The 21,926-nt window shown below is 39.2% G+C and overlaps 1 protein-coding gene across 1 annotated transcript in view; it reads left to right on the top strand.

The window, feature by feature from the left end:
• The window catches only part of PLEKHG1 (pleckstrin homology and RhoGEF domain containing G1), a 246,110-nt gene that overhangs the window by 42,156 nt on the left and 182,028 nt on the right, over positions 1 to 21,926 (top strand). The window contains exon 2 of the mRNA XM_021086797.2: positions 20,565 to 20,623. The gene's annotated coding sequence lies outside the window, so the exon portion shown is untranslated. The remainder of the gene's footprint in view (positions 1 to 20,564; positions 20,624 to 21,926) is intronic.

Here is a 21,926-nt window from a genome sequence, read left to right as displayed (position 1 = left end):
GTCCTTGGGGCAGAGGTGGTCCCAGCCGTGCAGGATTGCCAGACAAAATCTCCTCATTTTTAAAATAATGGTGTTCATATAGCCTCATTTTAAGTTTTGGGAAGATAAAATGAGAAACAGCCTTAACTTCCAACAACAAAATACACATTCAGGTTCAAGGTGGTAATGAGAGAAACCCAAACATGATGCTCCTGGGAATTTGTGATGATACCACATTTCACGTGAGTCAATGTGGCTTTGAGAAGTCTCAATGTCCAGCGCAGTATTAAAAATCACATCTGGAGTTCCCTTTATGGCTCGGGGGTTAAGAACCCCACTAGTATCCATGAGGAGGTGGGTTCAGTGAGTGGGTTAAGGATCCAGCGTTGCTGCAAGCTATGGCATAGGTCAAAGAATCTGGTGTTGCTGTGGCTGTGGTGTAGGCCGGAAGCTGCAGCTCTGATTTGACCCATAGCCTAGGAACTTCCATATGCCACAGGTGTGGCCCTAAAAAGAAAAAAAAAAAGTTTTTAATCACATCTGGTTATTTCTCCCTTCTGAGCCATTCAGGAACCTGTGAGGACTGACTAGTGCTGTCCCTGTGGGTACCACTTATGCGCAGAGTACCACAAGTAACTAGGAAGCGTGGGAGAGACTGACCATCACACTGGCTTTTAGTTTTGTCTAAGAAAAATGTCAACTTGGAGTTCCCATTGTGGCTCAGTGGTTTAAGAACCCGACTAGCATCCATGAGAATGTGGGTTTGATCCCTGGCTTTACTCAGTGGGTTAAGGATCTGGCATTGCTGTGAGCTGTGGTGTAGGTCACAGATGCAGCTTGGATCTCGTGTTGCTGTGGCCGTGGCATAGGCCGGCAGCTGCAGCTTGGACTCGACCCCTAGCCTGGGAACCTAGGAAAGAAAGAAAAGAAAGGGAAGGGAAAGGAAAGGAAAGAAAAGGAAAGGCAAGGAAAAAGAAAAGGAAAGAAAAAAGAAAAGAGGAAAAGGTCAACTAACCTACACACCATTTAAAAGAAAGAATGTGACCAAGTGGCCGTATGAGCGGTAGAGAATAATAAATATGAAAATGATTTTGCAATGTAAGAAAAATGTGTGGCCTAGGGCAGCTGAAGAAAGCTTGACGGATTTGGTGAAATTTTAAACAGTAGTTAGAAAAAGTATGAGAAGCTCAAAAGGCATAACCCTCTATAGGTTATCCATTGCAGTGTAGACTTCTATAATGGAACCGCATTCAAGGCTAGCTTGAAAACTGTGGAGGCCTGAAACATAGCTTTGGGATACAGCTTTTTTAAAAAAATAAATAAATAGAAGTAACGTTTAAAATATTTGAACTGAAGACTAAATCAATTTCTTCATCACTAGATCAAGTCGTTGACATTCACCCACATGGAAAAAAATTTAGCTTTCCAATCCAGACCCTAAGTCTCATTCTGGGAGAAAACCCATTAAATAATGAAGGAAGGAAACAGTTGAAAAGTACATCTTTATTTTGTGGCGAATACAGTGAATGCTGGGGGCGCCTCACCATGTTTGCGCTTTGGGGTTATTGCAAATACCGACATCTTTGCCACAGTTACCAGACTGTTGGTTTGTAACTGACTTCAGGGTAGGAGCAAGTAGGAATTTATAGGCGTTATCCTTCCAGGAAGAGTAAGGAGAATGGTTTTTGGAGGCAGAGACTTAAAATTACCGATCTTTCAAAGGAGTTGAGTGACTCCTCCCCTGGAAAAATAAGTAGTTTTCAATCCTTTTTAAGTCAAATATTCCTTAGAACTATCACTGGGAATGGAGGGAAATGAAAATGTAGGCGGATAGGGTTCCAACTCATAAAGGGATTATAATAGAATTCTTTGAATTTCACACCAAAGTTTTACATTATTTCATTAAGTTTACACCAGTACATTTCTTTTTTTACTTTTAGTTTTATTCATATTTAGTGTTGTGCCAATTTCTGCTGTACAGCAAAGTGTTCCAGCCATATGCATATATGCGCACATTCTTTTTCTATTATCTTCCATCATGGTCCATCCCAAAAGACTGGATAGAGTTCCCTGGGCTCTGCAGCAGGACCTTATTCCCCATCCATTCTAAATGCAATAGTTTGCATCTACTAACCCCAAACTCCCCATCCATCCCTCTCTCTCCCTCTCCCCCTCGGCGATCGCAAGGCTGTTCTCCATGTCTGTGAGTCTGTTTCTGTTTTGTAGATCGGTTCATTTTGTGCCATATTTTAGATTCCACATATTCAGTGAGTTTTCTGGAGTGCAAGTAAATTACAGCTTGGCAGAGTTGTCAAGATTTACATGCTGCAAATTTCACTTTTAATAAATGGTATCGAAATGTTTGTAATGCCCCAACATAGCTGAATGAAATTGGGTTGTGATGATCATTGTACAACTATAAATGTAATACAATTCATTGAGTAATAGAAAAGAATGATAAAGCTAGAGGCTCTGATTCCAAAAAAAATAAATAAAAAATATAAATATAAATAAACATCTATATTATTATTAAAAAATTTAAGGAGTCTGGTCCTGAAAATAAAAAGTATAAAACTCTAGGTGGGCATTATAGAGGAATAACAGTTGGGCTGTTTTGTTTTTTTCTTTTAGAATTTGTGAATCGACTCTATGTAATTCGTAGTTTAAAAAAATTGGTAAATGTGTCTGCTGAGGTCTCATTTTGTCCTTTGTCACGACTCTAATCTCAGTTCTCTTCACTCACAGGACCAACATCTCAGTTCATCTGGAGCTACATTTTCATATTCCTTTCATGACTTTAAACACGTTACTCATCATCACACCCATTTCCTGTAAATTATAACTGTGATATTTGGGGACTTTTCTCAGTTTCCAGACTCTGGGTTTTTCAGATACTCAATTGACTTAGCAGTTTTACAAGGAGCCTAAGTAAACCGGGCTCATGTTAAATGTTCATGTTGCTTGTCAACTACATCCTGATTTCAGGTATGTTTTTAAAATGTTAAATGTATTTTAAGATAAGGAAACTTGATAGATAGTGATTTGGCAGGGACCCATTAAAGCTATCAGAGGTATCAAGGGCCCTAGTTCCATACTCTGTGCCACACTCACGGTGGATTTTGATTATGTGACTTTACAGAAGGCAGAACTGTGGGCTTTTTCTGTTTTAAATTTAAAATAATATCCTATCTTTAGGTGTTAACAGAGAGCATTTTTAAGCAGAAGGGAATGAAACAATTATTATCTTTCATGGTTGTGTTATCCTTAGCAGATAAATCAACGCCTTCTCCTGCAAATAACTGTGGATCAGCATACCTAAGATTTAGGTTCTCTCTAAGACAAAAAAAAAAAAGGACAGATAGGTAGATAGATAGATAGATAGATAGATAGATAGATAGATAGATAGATAGATAGGAATCGCTCTTCAGAGTCACTAGACAAACTTCAAAGTGGTAATGCTCATGAAAAGATGCCCTATTTTGATTTTTTTTTATGTGCATAACAATTTGGCATAAAACAACTGGCTCATCATGTCATTTACAGGTTTTCTAAAAAGTTAGTGTAATATATAATACTTATAAATGTCACACTTCCAGAGTGGGAGCAGCATGTCTTTTTTGGTTTGTTTGTTTTTTGCCACACCCATTCCTGGGCCAAGGATCAAATCCTCACCACAGCAGCAACAATGCAGGTCCTTAATCCAAGGTACCACCAGGGGACTCCAGGAGCAGCATGTTTTTTGAGCAGCCTTTTAAAAATTGGTTTTTAATTTTTTATTAAAGTATAGTTGATTTACAGTGTTGTGCCAATTTCTGCTGTACAGCAGAGTGACCCAGCCACCATATAAATATTCCCTTTCTTATGTTGTCTTTCATCATGAGATTGGATATAGTACATCATGGATATAGTTTCCATGTTGTACAGCAAGACCTTGTTGTCTTTCCAATCTGAATGAAACAGTTTGTCTTTCCAATCTAAATGAAACAGTTTGCATCTGCTAACCCCAAACTCCCAGTCCATCCCACTTCCTCCCTCCTCCCCCTTGGCAACCACAAGTGTCTCTGTGTCTGAGAATCTGTTTCTGTTCTGCAGATAGGGTCCTTTGTGCATATTTTAGATTCCATATATAAGTGATATCATATAGTGTTTATCTTTCTGATTTACTTAGTATTTACTTACTCTAGTTGCATCCATGTTGCTGCAAATGGCATTATTTTACTCCTTTTTATGGCTGAGTAGTATTCCATTGTATACACGTACCAGCTCTTACGTAAGATGTAGCTGGACCACTCTGGTGTACCCAATAGCAGCTCTGGTGACCATGTAGCATCTAATGGCCTGTTCTGTGATTAACTCCCCTCAATTGGTCCCGTTTTTTGGTTTACTGAGGACTTCTTTCTCCTGCTGTTCCCTGGGACCATCCATTCTTCACAAGACAAGAGTACAGACACTGCCCCTAGACAACGGGACAGATCTCCCTGTCCCTGGTTTTGTTTATTGTCTTGCTTTCAAATCAGAGTTTAGATTTTTTTTAAAAAATCTCTTGTTTTTTCATTTTCAGTTAGCTTCTCATTTGGAGCCCTAGGTTTTTCTTACTTTGAAACATTCTCTTTGTTAGGACTTAGATGCCTCATGAATAAGACTTGACTTATTCTACTCTAAACAGATGTGTGGCTGTAGAAATCTAAATCATTCAGAAAGGGCTGAAATCAAACATAGAAACCTCATTTCTTAAGTGACAGCCACTGCTAACAGTTGCTGTATTAGAATTGACTGTCACCAACTAATTTCTTTTCTAAAGCATCTACTGAACCTCTGCTCTTCAAAATGAGAATATTCAGCTCCTTTCTTCATCTCTTCTCCCCATGACTAAAGTGAAAAATCAGTCCTGGTTTACCCAGGACTTTCCCAGCTTTGGCCCTGCAAAGGATTTCCACATCCAGGAATGCCCCCTGGTCCCAGGAGGGTCAGCCCTTACCTATCACCTCCTAATGGATTAGATCCTAATTTTTGCAGTATTATGGCAATACTTACTGTTAGAGCATAACTATGGCTGCTTGTTTTGTCTGTAGATTGTTTCTAAAAATCAAAAGCCAGTGTGCAAATAGTATTTATTGTGGAGCCATAGAATATAATGAGATCCACAGAGAAAGAAATTCTACACTGAATCACTGAGCTTTGCTGCTTGAAAGAGATTTTTCCGACTCAGATTCCTTATAGACACTCCCCTGCTTGGGGTTATATTTGGTGCCTACTGTGTTTCTGTGTCCATGTTATTTCCATCCTGTTTTCATTTGGCGGACTTCCCTTTGAGTAACTTTTTATATATAATATGCACAGATGGATGGGAAGCTCTGTTACTGCGTGTTTGGAAATGTCTGATTTTGCCTTCACACTTGATTGATAATTTCAGTCTAGGTTCAAAATGATAGTTCCTCAACTTTGAAGGCCTTGCCCCTGTGATACCTACAATCTAGTGTAGCCGATAAGTCTGGTGCTAGACTGACTTTTATAACTTAGTTGATTGTATATGCGAGCGTCTGTTTGTCTACCTCTTTTTTTTTTTTTTTTTTTTGTCTTTTTGTCTTTTGTTGTTGTTGCTATTTCTTTGGGCCGCTCCCGCGGCATATGGAGGTTCCCAGGCTAGGGGTCGAATCGGAGCTGTAGCCACCGGCCTACGCCAGAGCCACAGCAACTCGGGATCCGAGCCGCGTCTGCAACCTACACCACAGCTCACGGCAACGCCGGATCGTTAACCCACTGAGCAAGGGCAGGGACCGAACACTTGCAACCTCGTGGTTCTTAGTCCGATTCGTTAACCACTGCGCCACGACGGGAACTCCTGTTTGTCTACTTCTTTGAAGCTTTGGGGAGTTTCTACTTTAACCTGGGTTCTCTTGTTTCACCAATAATCTTTTCTTCATATGTCCTTTTTTTTTCATTTTAAATCTGAAGTTTCCTCTAACTCGGGATATTTTCTCCCCGTGAATATTTATCTAGAACTCCCCTGGATGGATTTTTGACCTCCTGGAAAAGATTTTTCATGTCTTTCATTGTTTCCTCTGGAGCTTTTCTTGGCTTAACTTTTGCAGCCCTCTGGATGAGTCATTGGCCGTATAAGTTCTATTATTTAGTCCATTGAGTTTTCTGTTTTGGCACTTTCTTACTTAAAATAATCTGAGAACTTTCCCATTCTTGTTCTTTTTTCCATGAAAGGAATGCGAATATCTGTGAACACTGTTCCAGTCCTTAAGAAAGTATTGTTCTGGACAGTGGTGATCTTGATAGATGATCTTCTTGGATTGCTTAAGATTTTTCTCTTCCAGTATCACACACTTCTTGAATTTGTTAATGCATAGATAGAATAGACTATTTTCCACCAAAACTCGAGCTCCAACGAAGTAGCCTGTCCTTTTTCCTTAGCGTAATTTAGGCTCCCCACCTTTCTGTGCTCTCTCACTGTTTTGGAATGTCCTTTCGTCCATCTCCTAACTCTTCCTAAAAGCTAGTCTGATTGCCCTCCCTGCACCCCATTGACAGAATGTTCTGGGACCTCTCCATATCCAGAAAGAGTCTCTCCTTTCTCTTAACATTCATTGAGCCTTGATTGAAACTTTCTTGTCATTGTCCTTTCCTCTCTCTTGCTGATAGAAAAAAATGGCTAATCAGTGGTTCGGGGCTTACCTATCTTCCTCTCACCTAGAAACTTCACTGGACTGAAACTTCATTTTTCAAATTATTTTATATTCCAGGAGTCTTCCAAGTAACAATTGGTCAATAGACGACCAAAATAGAAACTGTTAAAATTCTCTTTATGTAGCAGGGAAGAGAATTCTATAACCTGGATGCATTCGTAAAACGTCTTTGTGGTTTGACTTCAGTAAATTACTACTTTACATATAGCTTTTAAAATATATTCGGACTTAAGTTTAAAGAGTGAGAACCACTTATGTAAACATCATTGAATACCATTCTTTTAAGGAGCCAGGTAGCGTTATTTATATCCTTTCTTCACTTCCTCTGGAAAACCCATTTCTTTGGGGGAGGGCTTGAACTTATATTATACTGACCTTGAAAAGTGAAAGGAATTCACCTTGGTATATTTTAGCTCAGTCTCAGAATTCTCACAATTGCTGTTGAAAACTTCTTGACCCAAATCTTTGAATATGATGTTTTTTGTTTTGGGTTTTTTATTTTATTGGCGTACAGTTGACTTACAGTGAGTATGATGTGTTTGGTCTAGGGTTTTTTTTTTTTTAATTTAATTTTTTTTATTTTTTTAAATTGTTATTTCCCAATGCAATTTTTTTCTACTGTACAGCATGGTGACCCAGTTACACATACATGTATACATTCTTTTTTCTCCCAGTATGTTCCATCAGAAGTGAATAGACATAGTTCTCAGTGCTACACAGCAGGATCTCATTGCTAATCCATTCCAGGGAGGGAGTGGGATGGATTGGGAGCTTGGGGTTTTCGTTTTGTTTTGTTTTGTTTTTTAGGGCCATTCCTATGGTTTATGGAAATTCCTGGGATAGGGGTTGAATTGGAGCTACAGCTGCTGACCCATGCCGCAGCCACAGCAACACTGGATCTGAGACGCATCTGTGACCTACACTGCAGCTTGCAGCAAGATCCTTAACCCACTGAGCAAGGCCAGGGATTGAACCCACATCCTCATGGATACTAGTTGGGTTCTTAACCCACTGAGTCACAACGGGAACTCCAAGTATGATGCTCTTTTAATTGGACTATCTGTTTTAAAATAGCAAATGATGGTACAAATAAAGCAATAAATCAGTTTGTTTAGAGAATTAGAATAACCCTTGTTTTATGTATACTTTAATAAAGTCTCCATTTCTCATTTTTGAAAAGCAGTTTTTCAGTTAGAGGTTCAGTGAAGCAGGAAGTGAGGCATGAGCTGGTGATGAAGAGCTTCCTGGGCGGGGCTCAGGGGCCTGGGTTCATCAGTCAGCAGTAGGGGACCCTTTTAAGAATTGAAGCAAAGAAGCCATGTGATCACATTCATCATATAGATGACAGAATGGAAGTGGCATTGGAGGCAGCCCAGAGGCGAGGTCGTGCCGTAACCCAGGTCAGAAGGTCCTGAAGCCGTGGACCAAGGCAGTTGAAATGGTTCCTGTCCATCTCTCAATTTTTATGCTGTATTCATTGTGCTGCCATTAGACTAATTCACTGGTTATTTTGTAAGAATTTAGTCCTTTTAGAGCTAGAAGAGATCTTGGAGATTCTTCTGCTGTCCTTTTATTTTACAAAGGGTAACACCTAAGGCCTAAAGAAATGGTTCTTCCAAGTCAGGCAACTCGGTAGTGGCAGAGTTTGGTCTTGGCCCCCCAAGTCTCCTGATACCAAAGCCAGAGCTTCTCTTGTGATGTTTTGCACCTGTCCTATCTTCTCTCTGCCAGGCACTTGCTCAAGCCAGGGTCCCACCTCAGGATCTGTCACCTGTCGTGGATGACACAGTGGGATATTAACTAACTTCCTATTCTATTCTGGTCAGCTTGTGTCCCACCTCTTCCAAGGGACTCAATTCTAATCCTCCTCACTCTTCCCAGTGCTCATTCTTGCCCAGCATGTTCAGAAGACCATCTTGTCTCACTTCCCAGAGAAAATAGCACTCACCTGAGAACGTACCAGCCGACTTCCTGCCACCAAATCTACCAACTCCCATCTGCCCGACCTTTGTTATAACAGCAAAAGTGTCTAATGCTGGGTCCTGGGTCCTGTGTCCTCTTGTAGTTTCAGGGATACTTTTTGGGGGGAGGAGGGCAGCGCACTCATGACATATGGAGGTTCCCAGGCGAGGGGTCAAACAAGGTCTACAGCTGCCGGCCTAGCTGTGGCATAGCTAGGATCCGAGCCACAGCAATGCAGGATCCAAGCCACAGCAATGCAGGATCCGAGCTACATCTGTGACCTGTGCCACAGCTCATGGCAACGCGGGATCCTTAACCCACTGAGCGAGGCCAGGGATCAAGCCCACGACTTCATGGTTCCTAGTCGGATTTGTTTCCTCTGCGCCATGATGAGAACTCCTTCAGGGATACTTTTGATTATTTTCCCTGTTCCAGTATTTTCAACCACTTCTTCTCCAAAAGGTGTGTCCTATCACCATTTATCTATCAACTGGACTTTTTCACTTAAAACCCACTTAGCCTACCCATCCAGTAAGCACGGTTCACTCTGTTATTCATTTAGTAACTATTTGTGAGCAACCACCATATGGTGGGTATTGGATATGCTGTCATGTACAAAAGAAAGGGGGACAAGATGCTAAACAAATACCTATATTTGCCAAATATTTAGATAGGAAAGTGCAATTCTAACCAATTTTATGGTAGTAGGTACTATATTTCAGTTTTTTCATAGGTGCTATATTTCAGTTTCATAGTAAAATTTGTGGCCGTGTGTCTGTAGCAGAGGCCTGCCCTTTGCTCTGGATTTAATTTCTTTTGTTTTTTTTGTTGGTTGGTTGGTTGGTGGTTTTTGTCTTTTTAGGGCCATACCCACATTATATCGAAGTTTCCAGACTAGGAATGGAATTGGAGCTGAACCCGCCAGCCTACACCACAGCCACAGCAACGCGGGATCCAAGCCGTGTCTGTGACCTACACCACAGCTCTCAGCAACGCCAATCCTTAACCCACTGAGCAGGGCCACAGATCAAACCTGCATCCTCATGGATACTAGTTTGGTTCATTACCACTGAGCCACTGTGGGAACTCCCGTGTTTAACTTCTTTTTTCTTTTCCATTATGGTTTATCACTGGATGCTGAATATAGTTCCCTGTGCTGTACAGTAGGACCTTTTTGTTTATCCATCCTATGGGTGATAGTTTGCCTCTGCTAATTCCAAACTCCCTGCCCATCCTACTCCCTCCCCCCCCCCTCGGCAACCACAAGTCTCTTCTCTATGTCTGTGAGTCTGTTTCTGTTTCATAGGTAAGTTCATTTGTGTCATATTTTAGATTCCACATATATATGATATCATATAATATTTGTCTTTCTCTTTCGGACTTACTTTACTTAATAATGATAATCTCCAGGTCCATCCGTGTTACCAAAAATGACATTACTTCATTCTTTTTTATGGCTGAGTAGTATTCCATTGTACATACACACCACATCTTCTTATACATTCATCTGTTGATGGGTATTTTGCTTTGTCCATGTTTTAGTGTCTGGGTTTAATTTTAATATCATTGACCAAATGCCCATGCTATTATAAGCCATGGCACACACACAAATATCTGGGCTAAAAATGCACATAAACTGAATCTGACAATATATTAATCTATTGGTGGAGGTAGAAACTAAAGACCACATATATTTATTCTAAATAAAAGGCATTCTCAAATAAATAAACCATGCTTAATATAATCTAAACTTGCAAGATAAGATTGCAGAAAATCCTAATGGTTTTCTGTGAAGAAAACTGAAAACATTATTCAAAGAATCAGTTCAGCCTTTCTGAAACATTTTGTAACGGCATTCATAGTAAGTTTGAACCTTTTTAAATTAGCAAAATTACTGTGTGAGCACATGCTAGGTATGCTAATAGCAACCTAATCAAAAGAAAATGAGTTTTCTCAAGTACAGAGGTATGAGGTTTTTTTTTTTTTTTTTTTTGACATTTACTGTAGGATACAGGGACTAAGAGAGGAAGTGAAACCCCTTTTTATCTTTCCCAGTAAGCTAGAATTTGCTTTCTTTTTTTATTATGCAATGAATTTTCTTACATTTATAGTTTAGGTCATCACAACCCAATTTTATATCATTTCCATCCCAAACCTACTCAAAAGAAAATGAGTTTTCTCAAGTATAGATGTAAAGTGACAAGGTTGCTTTGCATACATCAAGTATAACCCCCCTAGTTTCCTCATGGGCTACATAATTCAATTTTAGCATTTCCCCTCTTTTTGTGTGTGTGTGAAGACCACACTTGCAAAGCCAGAGATTTCCAGGAAGTACTAGTTGCTGTAATGGTGGGGAATGTGTTGATGAAACACTGTTTGGAAGGAACTGTTAAAATGTTTCATTGGAAGCCAGCCCTCCATATTCAGGTTTTCCCGAACCTGAAAGCTCATTGAAATAGATTCAAGAGGAATGTTAAATCCAAATTCTGTCATATACTTGGTAGTTCATTTTTTAAAAAAAAAACTGATATGTCAAAGCCTGTTTTTCTTGACTGATGTGGAAAGGCTGAGAAGAGAGAGAGAAAAAAAAGGTCTTCGGTGAAAGGAAATTACCTTTCTAAATATAACATTCTAAAGTGACGTAACAGTTTTTTCCCATATGTTGCTTGAATAAAAGTAGTGTTTTTACAGAAGCATTTTACAGTGCTCACCATTAAAGAAAGTGGGAACCACAAATTCAAATTTCTCAAGCTATCTCCCCGAATATTTCTTTATTAAATAACTAGCAAGAAAGAAACATGATCTCTTTGGTTTCCTTTTACTAAAATCTATTTTACTTATGAGACAGTCCAACTTTAAAAAACCACAGCCACCTGCATTCTGTTCATTTTAGGGAATTTCACTATGTAAACGAACATCATTCATTTGCATTGTCTGCTAACACATTCTGAATCACTCAGAATTATTGATGTTGGTTGGAAGCAGTTCTTGGTCTCTACTCTGTATTCCTCTAACCTGTGAAAGGTGTTGCTTATCAAACGTTTTTGCTTAGAAATGCTCATCCGTTTCTATAATTTCCTCCATTTTATTAAGCACAGAATCTGCCAAAACTTTGTTGACTTTCACAGCCACCATCCTTCTTATTTATGTCTGTACTTAAGGATCTTTGGAAAGTCTTATCCGACTCATAATATTCCTCCACTGGTATACTACGAAGCCCCACATTTTATATTAGAGTTGTAATCTTTTTATGCTTCCGAGAGCACACTGTAATGTGCTGCCTCTGCACCGTTGCTAGCTAACTCTGGGACAGCCCATCCCACTGACTGGAGGCTCCATGAGGATAAGAATTGAGTCTGTCCTAGTCACTGCTGGCTCCTCAGTACTCATGCCTGGCGCATCATTGGTGCTCAGACGTTGAATGCATTCAGGGCATTGTAAGGGTAACACAGGTTGCTCCGGTGATAGGAAAGTGTTGATAACTGTATTGCGGCACTTACAACGTAGCTACCATCCACTCGGTCAACCGAGATGCAGCCCTCCATAGCCTGCCAACTTGGGCAGAGGCTCTGTATTTTTCCTTACAGTCTTAGGGCCTTAACAGCACTTAAATAAAGCTCATTCTTCACGAAAGATTCACAACTTCACATTCTTGCCCACCGTCCCCTCCAACATTAAAAAATAAAGGAATACCGTGTTGGAATCCCCAGTTCTGTTTGACCAGCTTTTCTTACGAGGAGGCCCTCTTTGCTATAAGAATGAAAATAGAGGCGCGTACAGGGGAATATGAGGAAGGAACCACCCAGTCTAACTTCTAATCTCTGGTTTAGTATTAGAATTAAGGATCCTTAGTCGAGTAATTATGCCAACCGTTAGTCTCTTTAAAAATATAAACAGGAAATAGCAAAACCTAAGGTCTGAGCCATCAAAATCTGGTGTGCAGAGTTTTTGTTGTCTCTTTGCTTTTTCCATTTCCTTTGTAAGAGATTCACAGCCAACTGACCATTAAATATAGCCCAGATTTGGGAAGCATCCAGTATCAACCTAGCATATCTTAATACCATAGAAAGAACTTTCATCGGTTCTACCTACACACAATTGGTGTGTGATCCCAGGGAGCCCAGAAACTGATACCAACTGAAGACTGAACTTGTCATTACATTAGTTTTATTTCTGTGCAGCATGCAGTGCCTAATGAGTCGTGCAAACCTGATGTATAAGAATTGAGAGGACAGAACTTTCACTTTGACAAGTGTTTTCTACTGTATCTGTTAAAATACAACTGAAAATAATTCAACTAATTAAAAATTGCTTCATATATGCAGTTTTCCCAAGAACACACCCATTGTGTAATATGAGATGAATTCCTGCAAGACTTGGCTTTACTCACTCTATAACCTCCATGCCTGGCATCGTGCCTGACACACATCAGGCATTTTTACTATGTAGTTTAATCAAATTGTGTGGAAAACTAGTATATTTACTGGTTAGGAAGCCAATAACTATTAGTGACTGAAAGACGTAGTTTGGACCTCTTCTCCATTCTCTCCACTTCCAAATTCTAAGATTTTGGTTTTTCCAGTGGTTGAGACCCACTGGATTTCTTTTGAAACATGAAATGACCAATTAGAGATAGAAATTGACCTGAGTTTGCAAGGAAAGCTCTAGGGTGTCTGCCTTTGGAGGCTGTATAAATACAGAAATGTGTGTCTGTATACAATGGAGCCTAAATACTTGTTAAATGAATAAATAAAAATTGAGCCTAAGGTATTTAAATAATTACCTGCTTGAATGAAAAATGTTTATGATTGTTTAATATTCTTATTCTAAAATGTTTGATCATTTTAATTTCCTCCCCCCCTTCCCACCTTGGTCAGCCAGTTTTTTGTGTGTGAATTTTATAGCTGGTGGGGTTTATTTATTTATTTATTTATTTAGCTTATGTCTGAATAATTATATGTATCTATGGCATTCGGGAATCAAACCTTCATTCTAAAAAACAACTAATAAGCTTTTGATTTAAAAAATGGAGTTCCTGTTGTGGCTCAGTGTGTTAGGAATCAGACTAGTACCCATGAAGATGTCAGTTCGATCCCTGGCCTCACTCTGTGAGTCAAAGATATCACTTTGCTGAAAGCTGCCATGTAGTTTGCAGATGCAGCTTGAATCTGGCATTGCTGTGGTTGTGGTGTAGGCTGGCAGCTGGATTCAACCCCTAGCCTAGGAACTTCCAGGTGTCACAGATGCAGCCCTAAAAAGAATAAAGGAAAAAAAAAAAACAAAACAAAAAAAAACCTAGGAACTACTTTTCTTATTTTTGTAACTTTTCTGTATATTTCCAGATAAATTTCTTTCAAGTTAATAGCCTTTCTAGAAAAAGCAGGATATATTTTTAAAGGGTATATTTTTGGAGTTCCCATTGAGGCTCAGTGGGTTAAGAACCCCCCTAGTATCTCTGAGGATGTGGGTTCAATCCTTGGCCTTGTTCAGTGGGTTAAGGATCTGGTGTTGCCATTAGCTGTGGTGTAGGTCACAGACAAGGCTTGCATCCCAAGTTGCTGTGGCTGTGGCATAGGCCAGTAGCTGCAGCTCAGATTTGACCCCTAGCTTGGGAACTTCCATATGCTGCAGATGCGGCCCTAAAAAAAAAGAACTCCAACAAACTCATAAGAAAAAAATTAATCCAATAGGAAAATGGGCAAAAGGCATGAGCAAATGCTCACAGGGAAGGAAACGTGATTAGTCAACTCACATATGAAATTATTCTCAACCTCATTGGTAGAAATGCAAATTTAAACCATAGTAATACCATATCTCACTCATCAGAATAGCTATAATTAAAATTTTATTGTAGCAGGTGTTGCCCATAGTATGAAGCCCCAGGAACTCTCACATACAGGCGTATGTGAGAGGTATTACAGGTTCAGCTAGACTATTGCAATAAAACTAATATCACAATAAATTGAGTCACACAAATTTTTTGGTTTCCCAGTGCATATAGAAGTTATGTTTGTACTCTAGTCTATTAAATGTACAAGAGCATTACACCACAGAACCAATGTACATACCTTAATTTTTAAGTACCTTACTGCTAAAAAATGCTAGCCATCATCTGACAACACAGGGTTACCACAAACCTTCCATTCGTAAAAAATGCAATGTGTTTGAGGTGCAATAAAGCAAAGCTGCAATAAAATGAGGTATGCCTGTAGTGTGGGTGGAGTGTAAATTGGTACAATTACTCTTGAAAAAAATATTGTTATTATGCAGTAAAGTTCAGCATGTGTGTGATGAATAATCCAGCAGTTCCATTTCAGGTAAATACAGTGTAAAGACATGAATACAGGGGACCCTGTACAGCATTGCTTGTAATAGGAAAGAAAAATGGAAACAGGCTAAAGTTGCAACAGTAGAGCATGCAAATATGCCACAAAGTAGCCAGTGAAGTTCAAAGAGATATTGTCCCTCAGCTCAAACAACTACACTGAAAAGCCACATTGAAGAAGCTCACAAACATAATACTGAGTAGGAGAAAGCACACAGAATTGATCAGAATGGGATTCCTCCACGCGGGCTCATTTGCAGGCCCCATGTGTTTGCAGGATGGCTACAGCAACTCTGACCTTTAAATCCTGTCTTGCCCACGTCCAGTAGGGGCAGGAAAAGTTCTGCTTCCCCGGTAATTTTAATAGAATACCCCAAACTAGGTCTCATTGGCCCTGATTGGTGTGGCTTGGGCCACGTGCCTCTCCGTGAACCAATCACAGTCATCAGGGAGATGAAATAAGAGAAATGGTTTAGCCTAAATGATACCATCCAGAGCTCCTCGGCTGATTGTGGAGCAAAGGAGAGGGAACTGCTGCCCTGGTGGCCAGAGAGAAGGTAGATGAGTTTGGGGCTTCCAGGACTACAGCGATATTCTTCTGCCCCCTTTCAGCAGCCAGTTTAAGGAGGTTGGTCCTTAAACCTCTTCACCTTAAACGACGTTACACCAGCATGGTTACCTGCTTATGGTCTCGAAGGAAATGAGGCAGCCCACAGAAACGCAAGCGGAACGGAAGACGAGGTCTCTAGGTTGCGGTGGACCTAGAGTCCCGAGTTACCTGGCCTTCTCGTATCGGAATGGACAGGTGTGGGGTGGCACTCCCAGATGGCAGGGGTAGGGCAGACGCTGGTCCAGATACAGAGATTCCTTTTGGATTCACACCATCCCAATATGTATCCCCCAGAAATTCTCGTGTTACCGCTGGAGGACTGCTTTCCAGATACCTGGGCCACGAACCGTGGGAGAGTTGCCCTTTTGTGGCCTTTTTACTGTTGAGTGCGTTGTAGTCTAGATGAGCCTAAGGTCCTCCTGTGCTTTCTCGTAGCCCCTCGGGTGGATTTCCTCCCTCACTTCATTTCTTCTAGGAGTTCGTGTGTTTTACTCAAGAAATAAAGATAGGAGTTCCCGTTGTGGCTCAGTGGTAACGAACCTGAGGATGCGGCTTCGATCCCTGGCCTCACTCAGTAGGTTAGATCCACCATTGCTGTGGCTGTGGTGTAGGCCAGCACCTATAGCTCCGATTCCACCCCTAGCCTAGGAACTTCTATGTGCCACAGATGGGGCCCAAAAAAGGAAACAAAAAAGAAATAAAAATACTAAATTTCATGCTTATGGACAAATCTTTTGGGGCTCCTGTATTTCAAATAGTTGACAATGCATGGAAAAGCGTTTATACCTTGGGCATTTGCAGAGTCATTATCATAAATAGAAGTCTTTTTTATCAGACATAACTTTAAATCATTTCTTCTTTAAACCATGTCCATCTCAGACTATTCAATCTGTGTTTACCTAGTACTGGGTGTAAGCATCTTCTAAAGCTAACAGGCCTTTAATTTTGTCCTGATATAAAGAGCAAAGGTGGTCCCTTTGTGGGTAACTTTTGTTAACATTTAATCTGGAATGACTAGAATCAATCCTGTAGTTGTTGTCAGGGACACTTGGCTTTAAGTTTCCCTCCTCACTGTTGTCCAGAATGAAAGGTGGACTTCCCATTGTGGCTCAGGGGAAATAAACCTGACAAGCATTCATGAGGACACAGGTTCGATCCCTGGCCTTGCTCAGTGAGTTAAGGATTCAGCGTTGCCGTGAGCTGTGGTGTAGGTTGCAGACTCAGCTCAGATCCTGTGTTGCTGTGGCTCTGGCGTAGGCGGGCAGCTACAGCTCCGATTTGACCCCTAGCCTGGGAACCTCCATATGCTGCAGATGCGGCCCTAAAAAGACAAAAAATAAAAATAAAATGAAAGGTAAACTTATTTTAGACACTGTAGCTAAAAAGACATGGTGACAAAGTGAACTTGTGTCTCCCTTTGAAAACCAACCCTGACATTTTATTTGTGTTTATTCTCCAACTCCCATTAGTTGTGGTTTGCCTATAGAACTTATTTTAAACATCACCTTGCATGTACTCCTGAGTATAATATAAGTTTCACATTGTTCTTTGGCCAAAAGCGGTAAAATGTGGCTGTTTTATTGTGGTTCCGTGAAGTGCATAGCATTTGCTTTGCAAAACCAAAGCATCGGTGGCTATTTAGAACATTTCCCTAACCTTCCAAAGTGTAGTGAAGTGTTTGGGGATATTTTATATCAATTTCTATCAGTATTTAATGCCCTGAGTACAATAGATTAGTGGATGTTGCATTTAAGGCCGGATGATCAAATATTCTTAATGTGGTTTTTTTTTCTAAAAATTCCATCACGAATTTATAGAACAGCCTCCGAGATGCTCAACATTCACCTATAAATAAGCATCGCTGGTTATAAAAGCCTCTTGCTGTTCTCATATTCCTGTAATGTACTTTACCTTCTGCAGACCCAAAATTAACTCTCATTGGTTTACCTCCTATTCAATGTCCTGGCCAGATGATGCTTTTTTTTCCCTTTCTAAAAAAGTACATTTATGCTTCTCATCATTTCTCATGAGGAAACCATTGTCCTAAAGCTTTCCTTAAACATTTTCTCTATATATTCTTTACTGTCAGTGTAATTTTTCCGAGTACGATCTGTTTTCAGACTGTCCCTGTTTTCATTCTTTTAGGATTGGTCGTTGCCACCACTGTCCCCAAAACATTGGTTTTTATGTATTATGTTTCCAGTCCTCTGATGGCACCTTTACCATTGCCAACAGAGGATTTTTTTAGATGTTTCTCTTGAGTTTTCTAGGTATTCAGCCTTGCCCCTGCTGATGGTGGTGTTTGGTCTGTTCATTTCCTTTCACCAATACTTTTGTCTTGGTACTTTTACCTGACGGTTTACAAAAACATCTGTTGGTTTTAGATCTTTCTAAACATCACAGTGAATGATCTTTCTATTTTGAAGTTACTGAGAGGTTACCAGTGAAGCCCTGAGTTTATCACATACTGTTTTATCATCTTTGAAAATATGAATATGCGTTGATCTCGTGTGACCTATTGACAGAGCATAAGAGATCTATGTATATAATATGTATAGAATAAACCCAGTTTATATTGTTAGAGCATTACTTTAATATACTAGAAATCAACTGTTCTGGGCACTGTGTTTAATGTTCTTCTAACTTATTTATCTAAGCCAAATAAGCCTCTGTTTTTCCCTCGGTGTCTTATCAGATTTGATTATCTGATAAGCCTCACCAAACAAACTGAAGAGTCTCATTTGTTTTATATCCCGAAAGCTTTTTATGTAGCTGGGGAACTGATAATCCTTGAAGTAAGCCATATTTCTTAGCTTTTCAGCTTTTATATTCCTGGTTCAGTTTTAATAATTAAATACCACCTTAGACAATTGTTTCCATTGAGATGTTGAAATGTGTTCACAGGGATCTTTTTATATGACCCTCTCAAATCTTTCATCTCTTCCCATGACTGTGATATATTCTTTTAATAATCCTAGTTTCATGTTGGATTTTAAGACTAGATTTGCCTGAAATCTGTCCATTACATGCTGCATTCTGTAATGAACCAGAGACTGCTTTTTAAACATGAAAATCACAAATTCCTGCTTTTATCTTTTTCTGCCTTTCCTCTATTATATTTATTGCCCTCTCCAACTTAAGTTTAAATGTGTAGTTCATTTCTTTGTTCTCTCCAATTTCAAAAAAAAACCCAAAACTGTTACTAGGGTCACAAGTAAAACTGCATTCTTATTCCCCAGACAAAAGGAAATTAACTTACTTTAACCTCCTGTCCCCACTCACGTCCTCATTTTTCATAGCATGATCCAGGATTTCAGACTTAGATGAACCTAATTATTATGATAGTTTTAATATATATATATTTTTTGAGAATTTGGAAGTTTGTGCTCTATTTGGGTTCTTTTCATTTAATTAGCATGCTCTATTCCTTAGTTACTGCTTTTAATGCTCACTAGCAGTGCTTCTACCTGACTCCGTTTTCACTCCTTTTATTTGGATTCATCTCACAGTCAAACAGAAACATTTTCAAGTAACTTTTGTTCATGAAGATACCTAGCTGTTAAATTTCTAGAGACATTTCTTTGTCCTATGTAATGTTTATGGTTCTTTCTTTTCAAAAATAGTGACAAAAAAAAATTGGGTAAAAACCCAATTTTACCACATGTAAGCATCACCCCCCATGAGCTTCTATGTTCTTTCTACCTTCCCACCCCAACTTCTTTGCAAGGATGGCAACTGCAAGGAATTATTAAATATAGCCATAGAGAGGCACTTAGGGATAGAGTGGGCATGGCCTTAAAAGGCTGTTCCCATCCTGGGGAAGACTTGTGTTTCAGGGATAAGGGTACCGGGGGTGAGAGTGGGTGAAATCATCCACTCTCTTTCTGCTTCTTGGAGTTTCATTTCTCTTCCTGGTAGAGGAAATTCTTCCTGGCTCTTGGCAAGTCACTGAACTTAGTTTAGAGTGCTATTGAAAAATTCAAGTCTCTTTCGAATTTTCTGAGCATTTCAAGGGAAAGGGAAAATCAAGGATTGGACGTCAGTAACTTTCTTACACTACATCCTGTAAGTTTTTTTAAATTAAATTGTTACGATAATTGCTATAGGTCCATTATAGAGCCATAGCATAGATGTGGCATTTTTCTAGGAAAAGTATGGTCTTTTTTTGCATCCAGTCTTCCTTTTGCCACTCAAAATTGGCTCAATTTATCTGGACCAAACCGCAATTCACAAGATATGTATACCCCAACGTTCATAGCAGCACTCTTTACATAGCAAGCATGGAAACAACCTAGATGTCCATCAATAGATGAATGGATAAAAAAGATGCGGTATATACATACTATAGAATACTACTCGGCCATAAAAAAAAAAAAGAATGAAATAACGCCATACGTAGCTATATGGATGGACCTAGGTATTATCAAACTAAGTGAAGTAAGTCAGACAAAGGAAAATACCATATGATATCACTTATATGTGGAATCTAAAATAGAACACAAATGAACTTATCTATGAAACAGAAACAGACTCACAGACATAAAAAGCAAGTGTGGTTGCCAAGGGGGAAGGAGGGATGGATTTGGAGTTTGGAATTAGCGGAAGCCAACTATTATGTATAAAATGGATAAACAACAAGATCCTGCTGTGTAGCATAGGGAACTATATTCAATATCCTGTATTAAACCATAATGGAAAAGAATGTGAAAAAGAATATATATAATATATGCATAATATAGGAATAACTGAATCTCTTTGCTGAACAGTAGAAATTAATACATTGTAAATGGACTATTCTTCAATAAAATAAATTTTTTTAATTGGCTTGTTCACTTTACTGTATGCCTGAAACTAATACAACATTGTAAATCAACTATAAAAAATTTTTTTAAAATAAAAATTAAAAATTGGCTCAGATGTCTCATACATATTTCACTGAAATCATTCTGAAAAAGTAATAATTAAGCAGTTTATTTTTGTGTTTCTATGGCAGGTGCAGACAGATGTTGGCAGTCTGTGGGTGAAGACACTGGAAAGGCTTCAACCATAAAAGTGAGCTGTTTTCTTTTTTTTTACTGCTTGAATATGAAACATGTTAAAAGAGTAGCAAATTCATAATTTAGGTGTGGTGTATGAGTACCCTCTGGGAGCAAAATTTTTCTTCTTTGTAACTATTTTGTAAGACAGAATACTAAATATTGTAACCAAAGGATGAAATACAAAAGAATATGCATATTTCAAAATATATACATGAAGAACAAAAATGGAATCAGAAAGAGTAAAGCATAGTGTGACCCAAATTAGAGTCATTTCTTCCCATTGGCCTTCTCCTATTTATGAGTCAGTCTTTTAGGTGATATTTTAAATGCTTTTCCTTAGAAAAGCTCTTCCTGTTTTTTTTTAAGTTTTCTTTTTTTTCTTTTTATGGCTGAAGCTGTGGCATATGGAAGTTCCCAGGCTAGGAATCCAATCAGAGCTGCAGCTTCCAGCCTACACCGCAGCCACAGCAACACCAGATCTGAGCCACATCTTGCGACATACACCACAGCTCACAGCAATGCCAGATCTTAACCCACCTAGCAACCAAAGGGACAGAACCTACGTCTTCTATGGATACTCGTCGGGTTCTTAACCCACAGAGCCACAACAGGAACTCCGTCATTTTTTTAAGATTTTAAAATCTCAATCCAATGTTGTGGTGGTAGTACTTGAAAAACCACAATGAATAATCAAAGGGAAAGAAAGGAGATATACCCTTTTCTTCAGATCTAAGCCATTATTTTATTGTTTCTCTTTTCCTAAGTCCTTTAATTTATCACAGTCTGACCACATGACAAGCTATTTGTCAAGACTTGAAATGTTGAGCTGATGTTGCTCAATTACATAGTGAATGCTTACTAGACTGGGAGAACTATGTGAAGAAACTCAGTCTTGCTAGACACAGCATCATTTTACTCATTTATACTTACAGTTTTATACCAGGTCTTTCTTTTTTTTAACCAAACAGTAAAGTAAAAATTAAATTAAAGCATACGTACAAAAAGGGTTAGGGTGTGTTGCCTTGCACTAGCAAAGTAATCATGCTTTATTGGAATGATGACTCTTTGATACACTGTGTTATTCTTCTTAAAGTACTCAAAGTTATTACAGAGAAAGATGGTATTTTAATGGAGGAAAGATGTCTTTGCTTGTGTTGGAGTGCAGAGTTCATTGGTATTTTGTTAACTGGTTTCTTCATTGCTGGCAAGAAGGTCACAGAAGTTCTTTCACCTAATGTGTGGCTAGAATGTTAAGTAGCTTAAAAATCAAGTCTGTGGTCCAGAGTGGACTTACCATTGCCGTGCCTGGGGTGCAT

This window comes from Sus scrofa, chromosome 1 (assembly GCF_054392235.1).
Source record: "Sus scrofa isolate SSC_HxYL_T2T_F1_AM1 chromosome 1, Sscrofa_HxYL_maternal_Yorkshire_Landrace_v2.0, whole genome shotgun sequence".
NCBI classification, from domain to species: Eukaryota; Metazoa; Chordata; class Mammalia; order Artiodactyla; family Suidae; genus Sus; species Sus scrofa.
The sequence above is the reverse complement of the archived record's forward strand: the minus strand, read 5'-3'. Positions and strand labels throughout refer to the sequence as shown.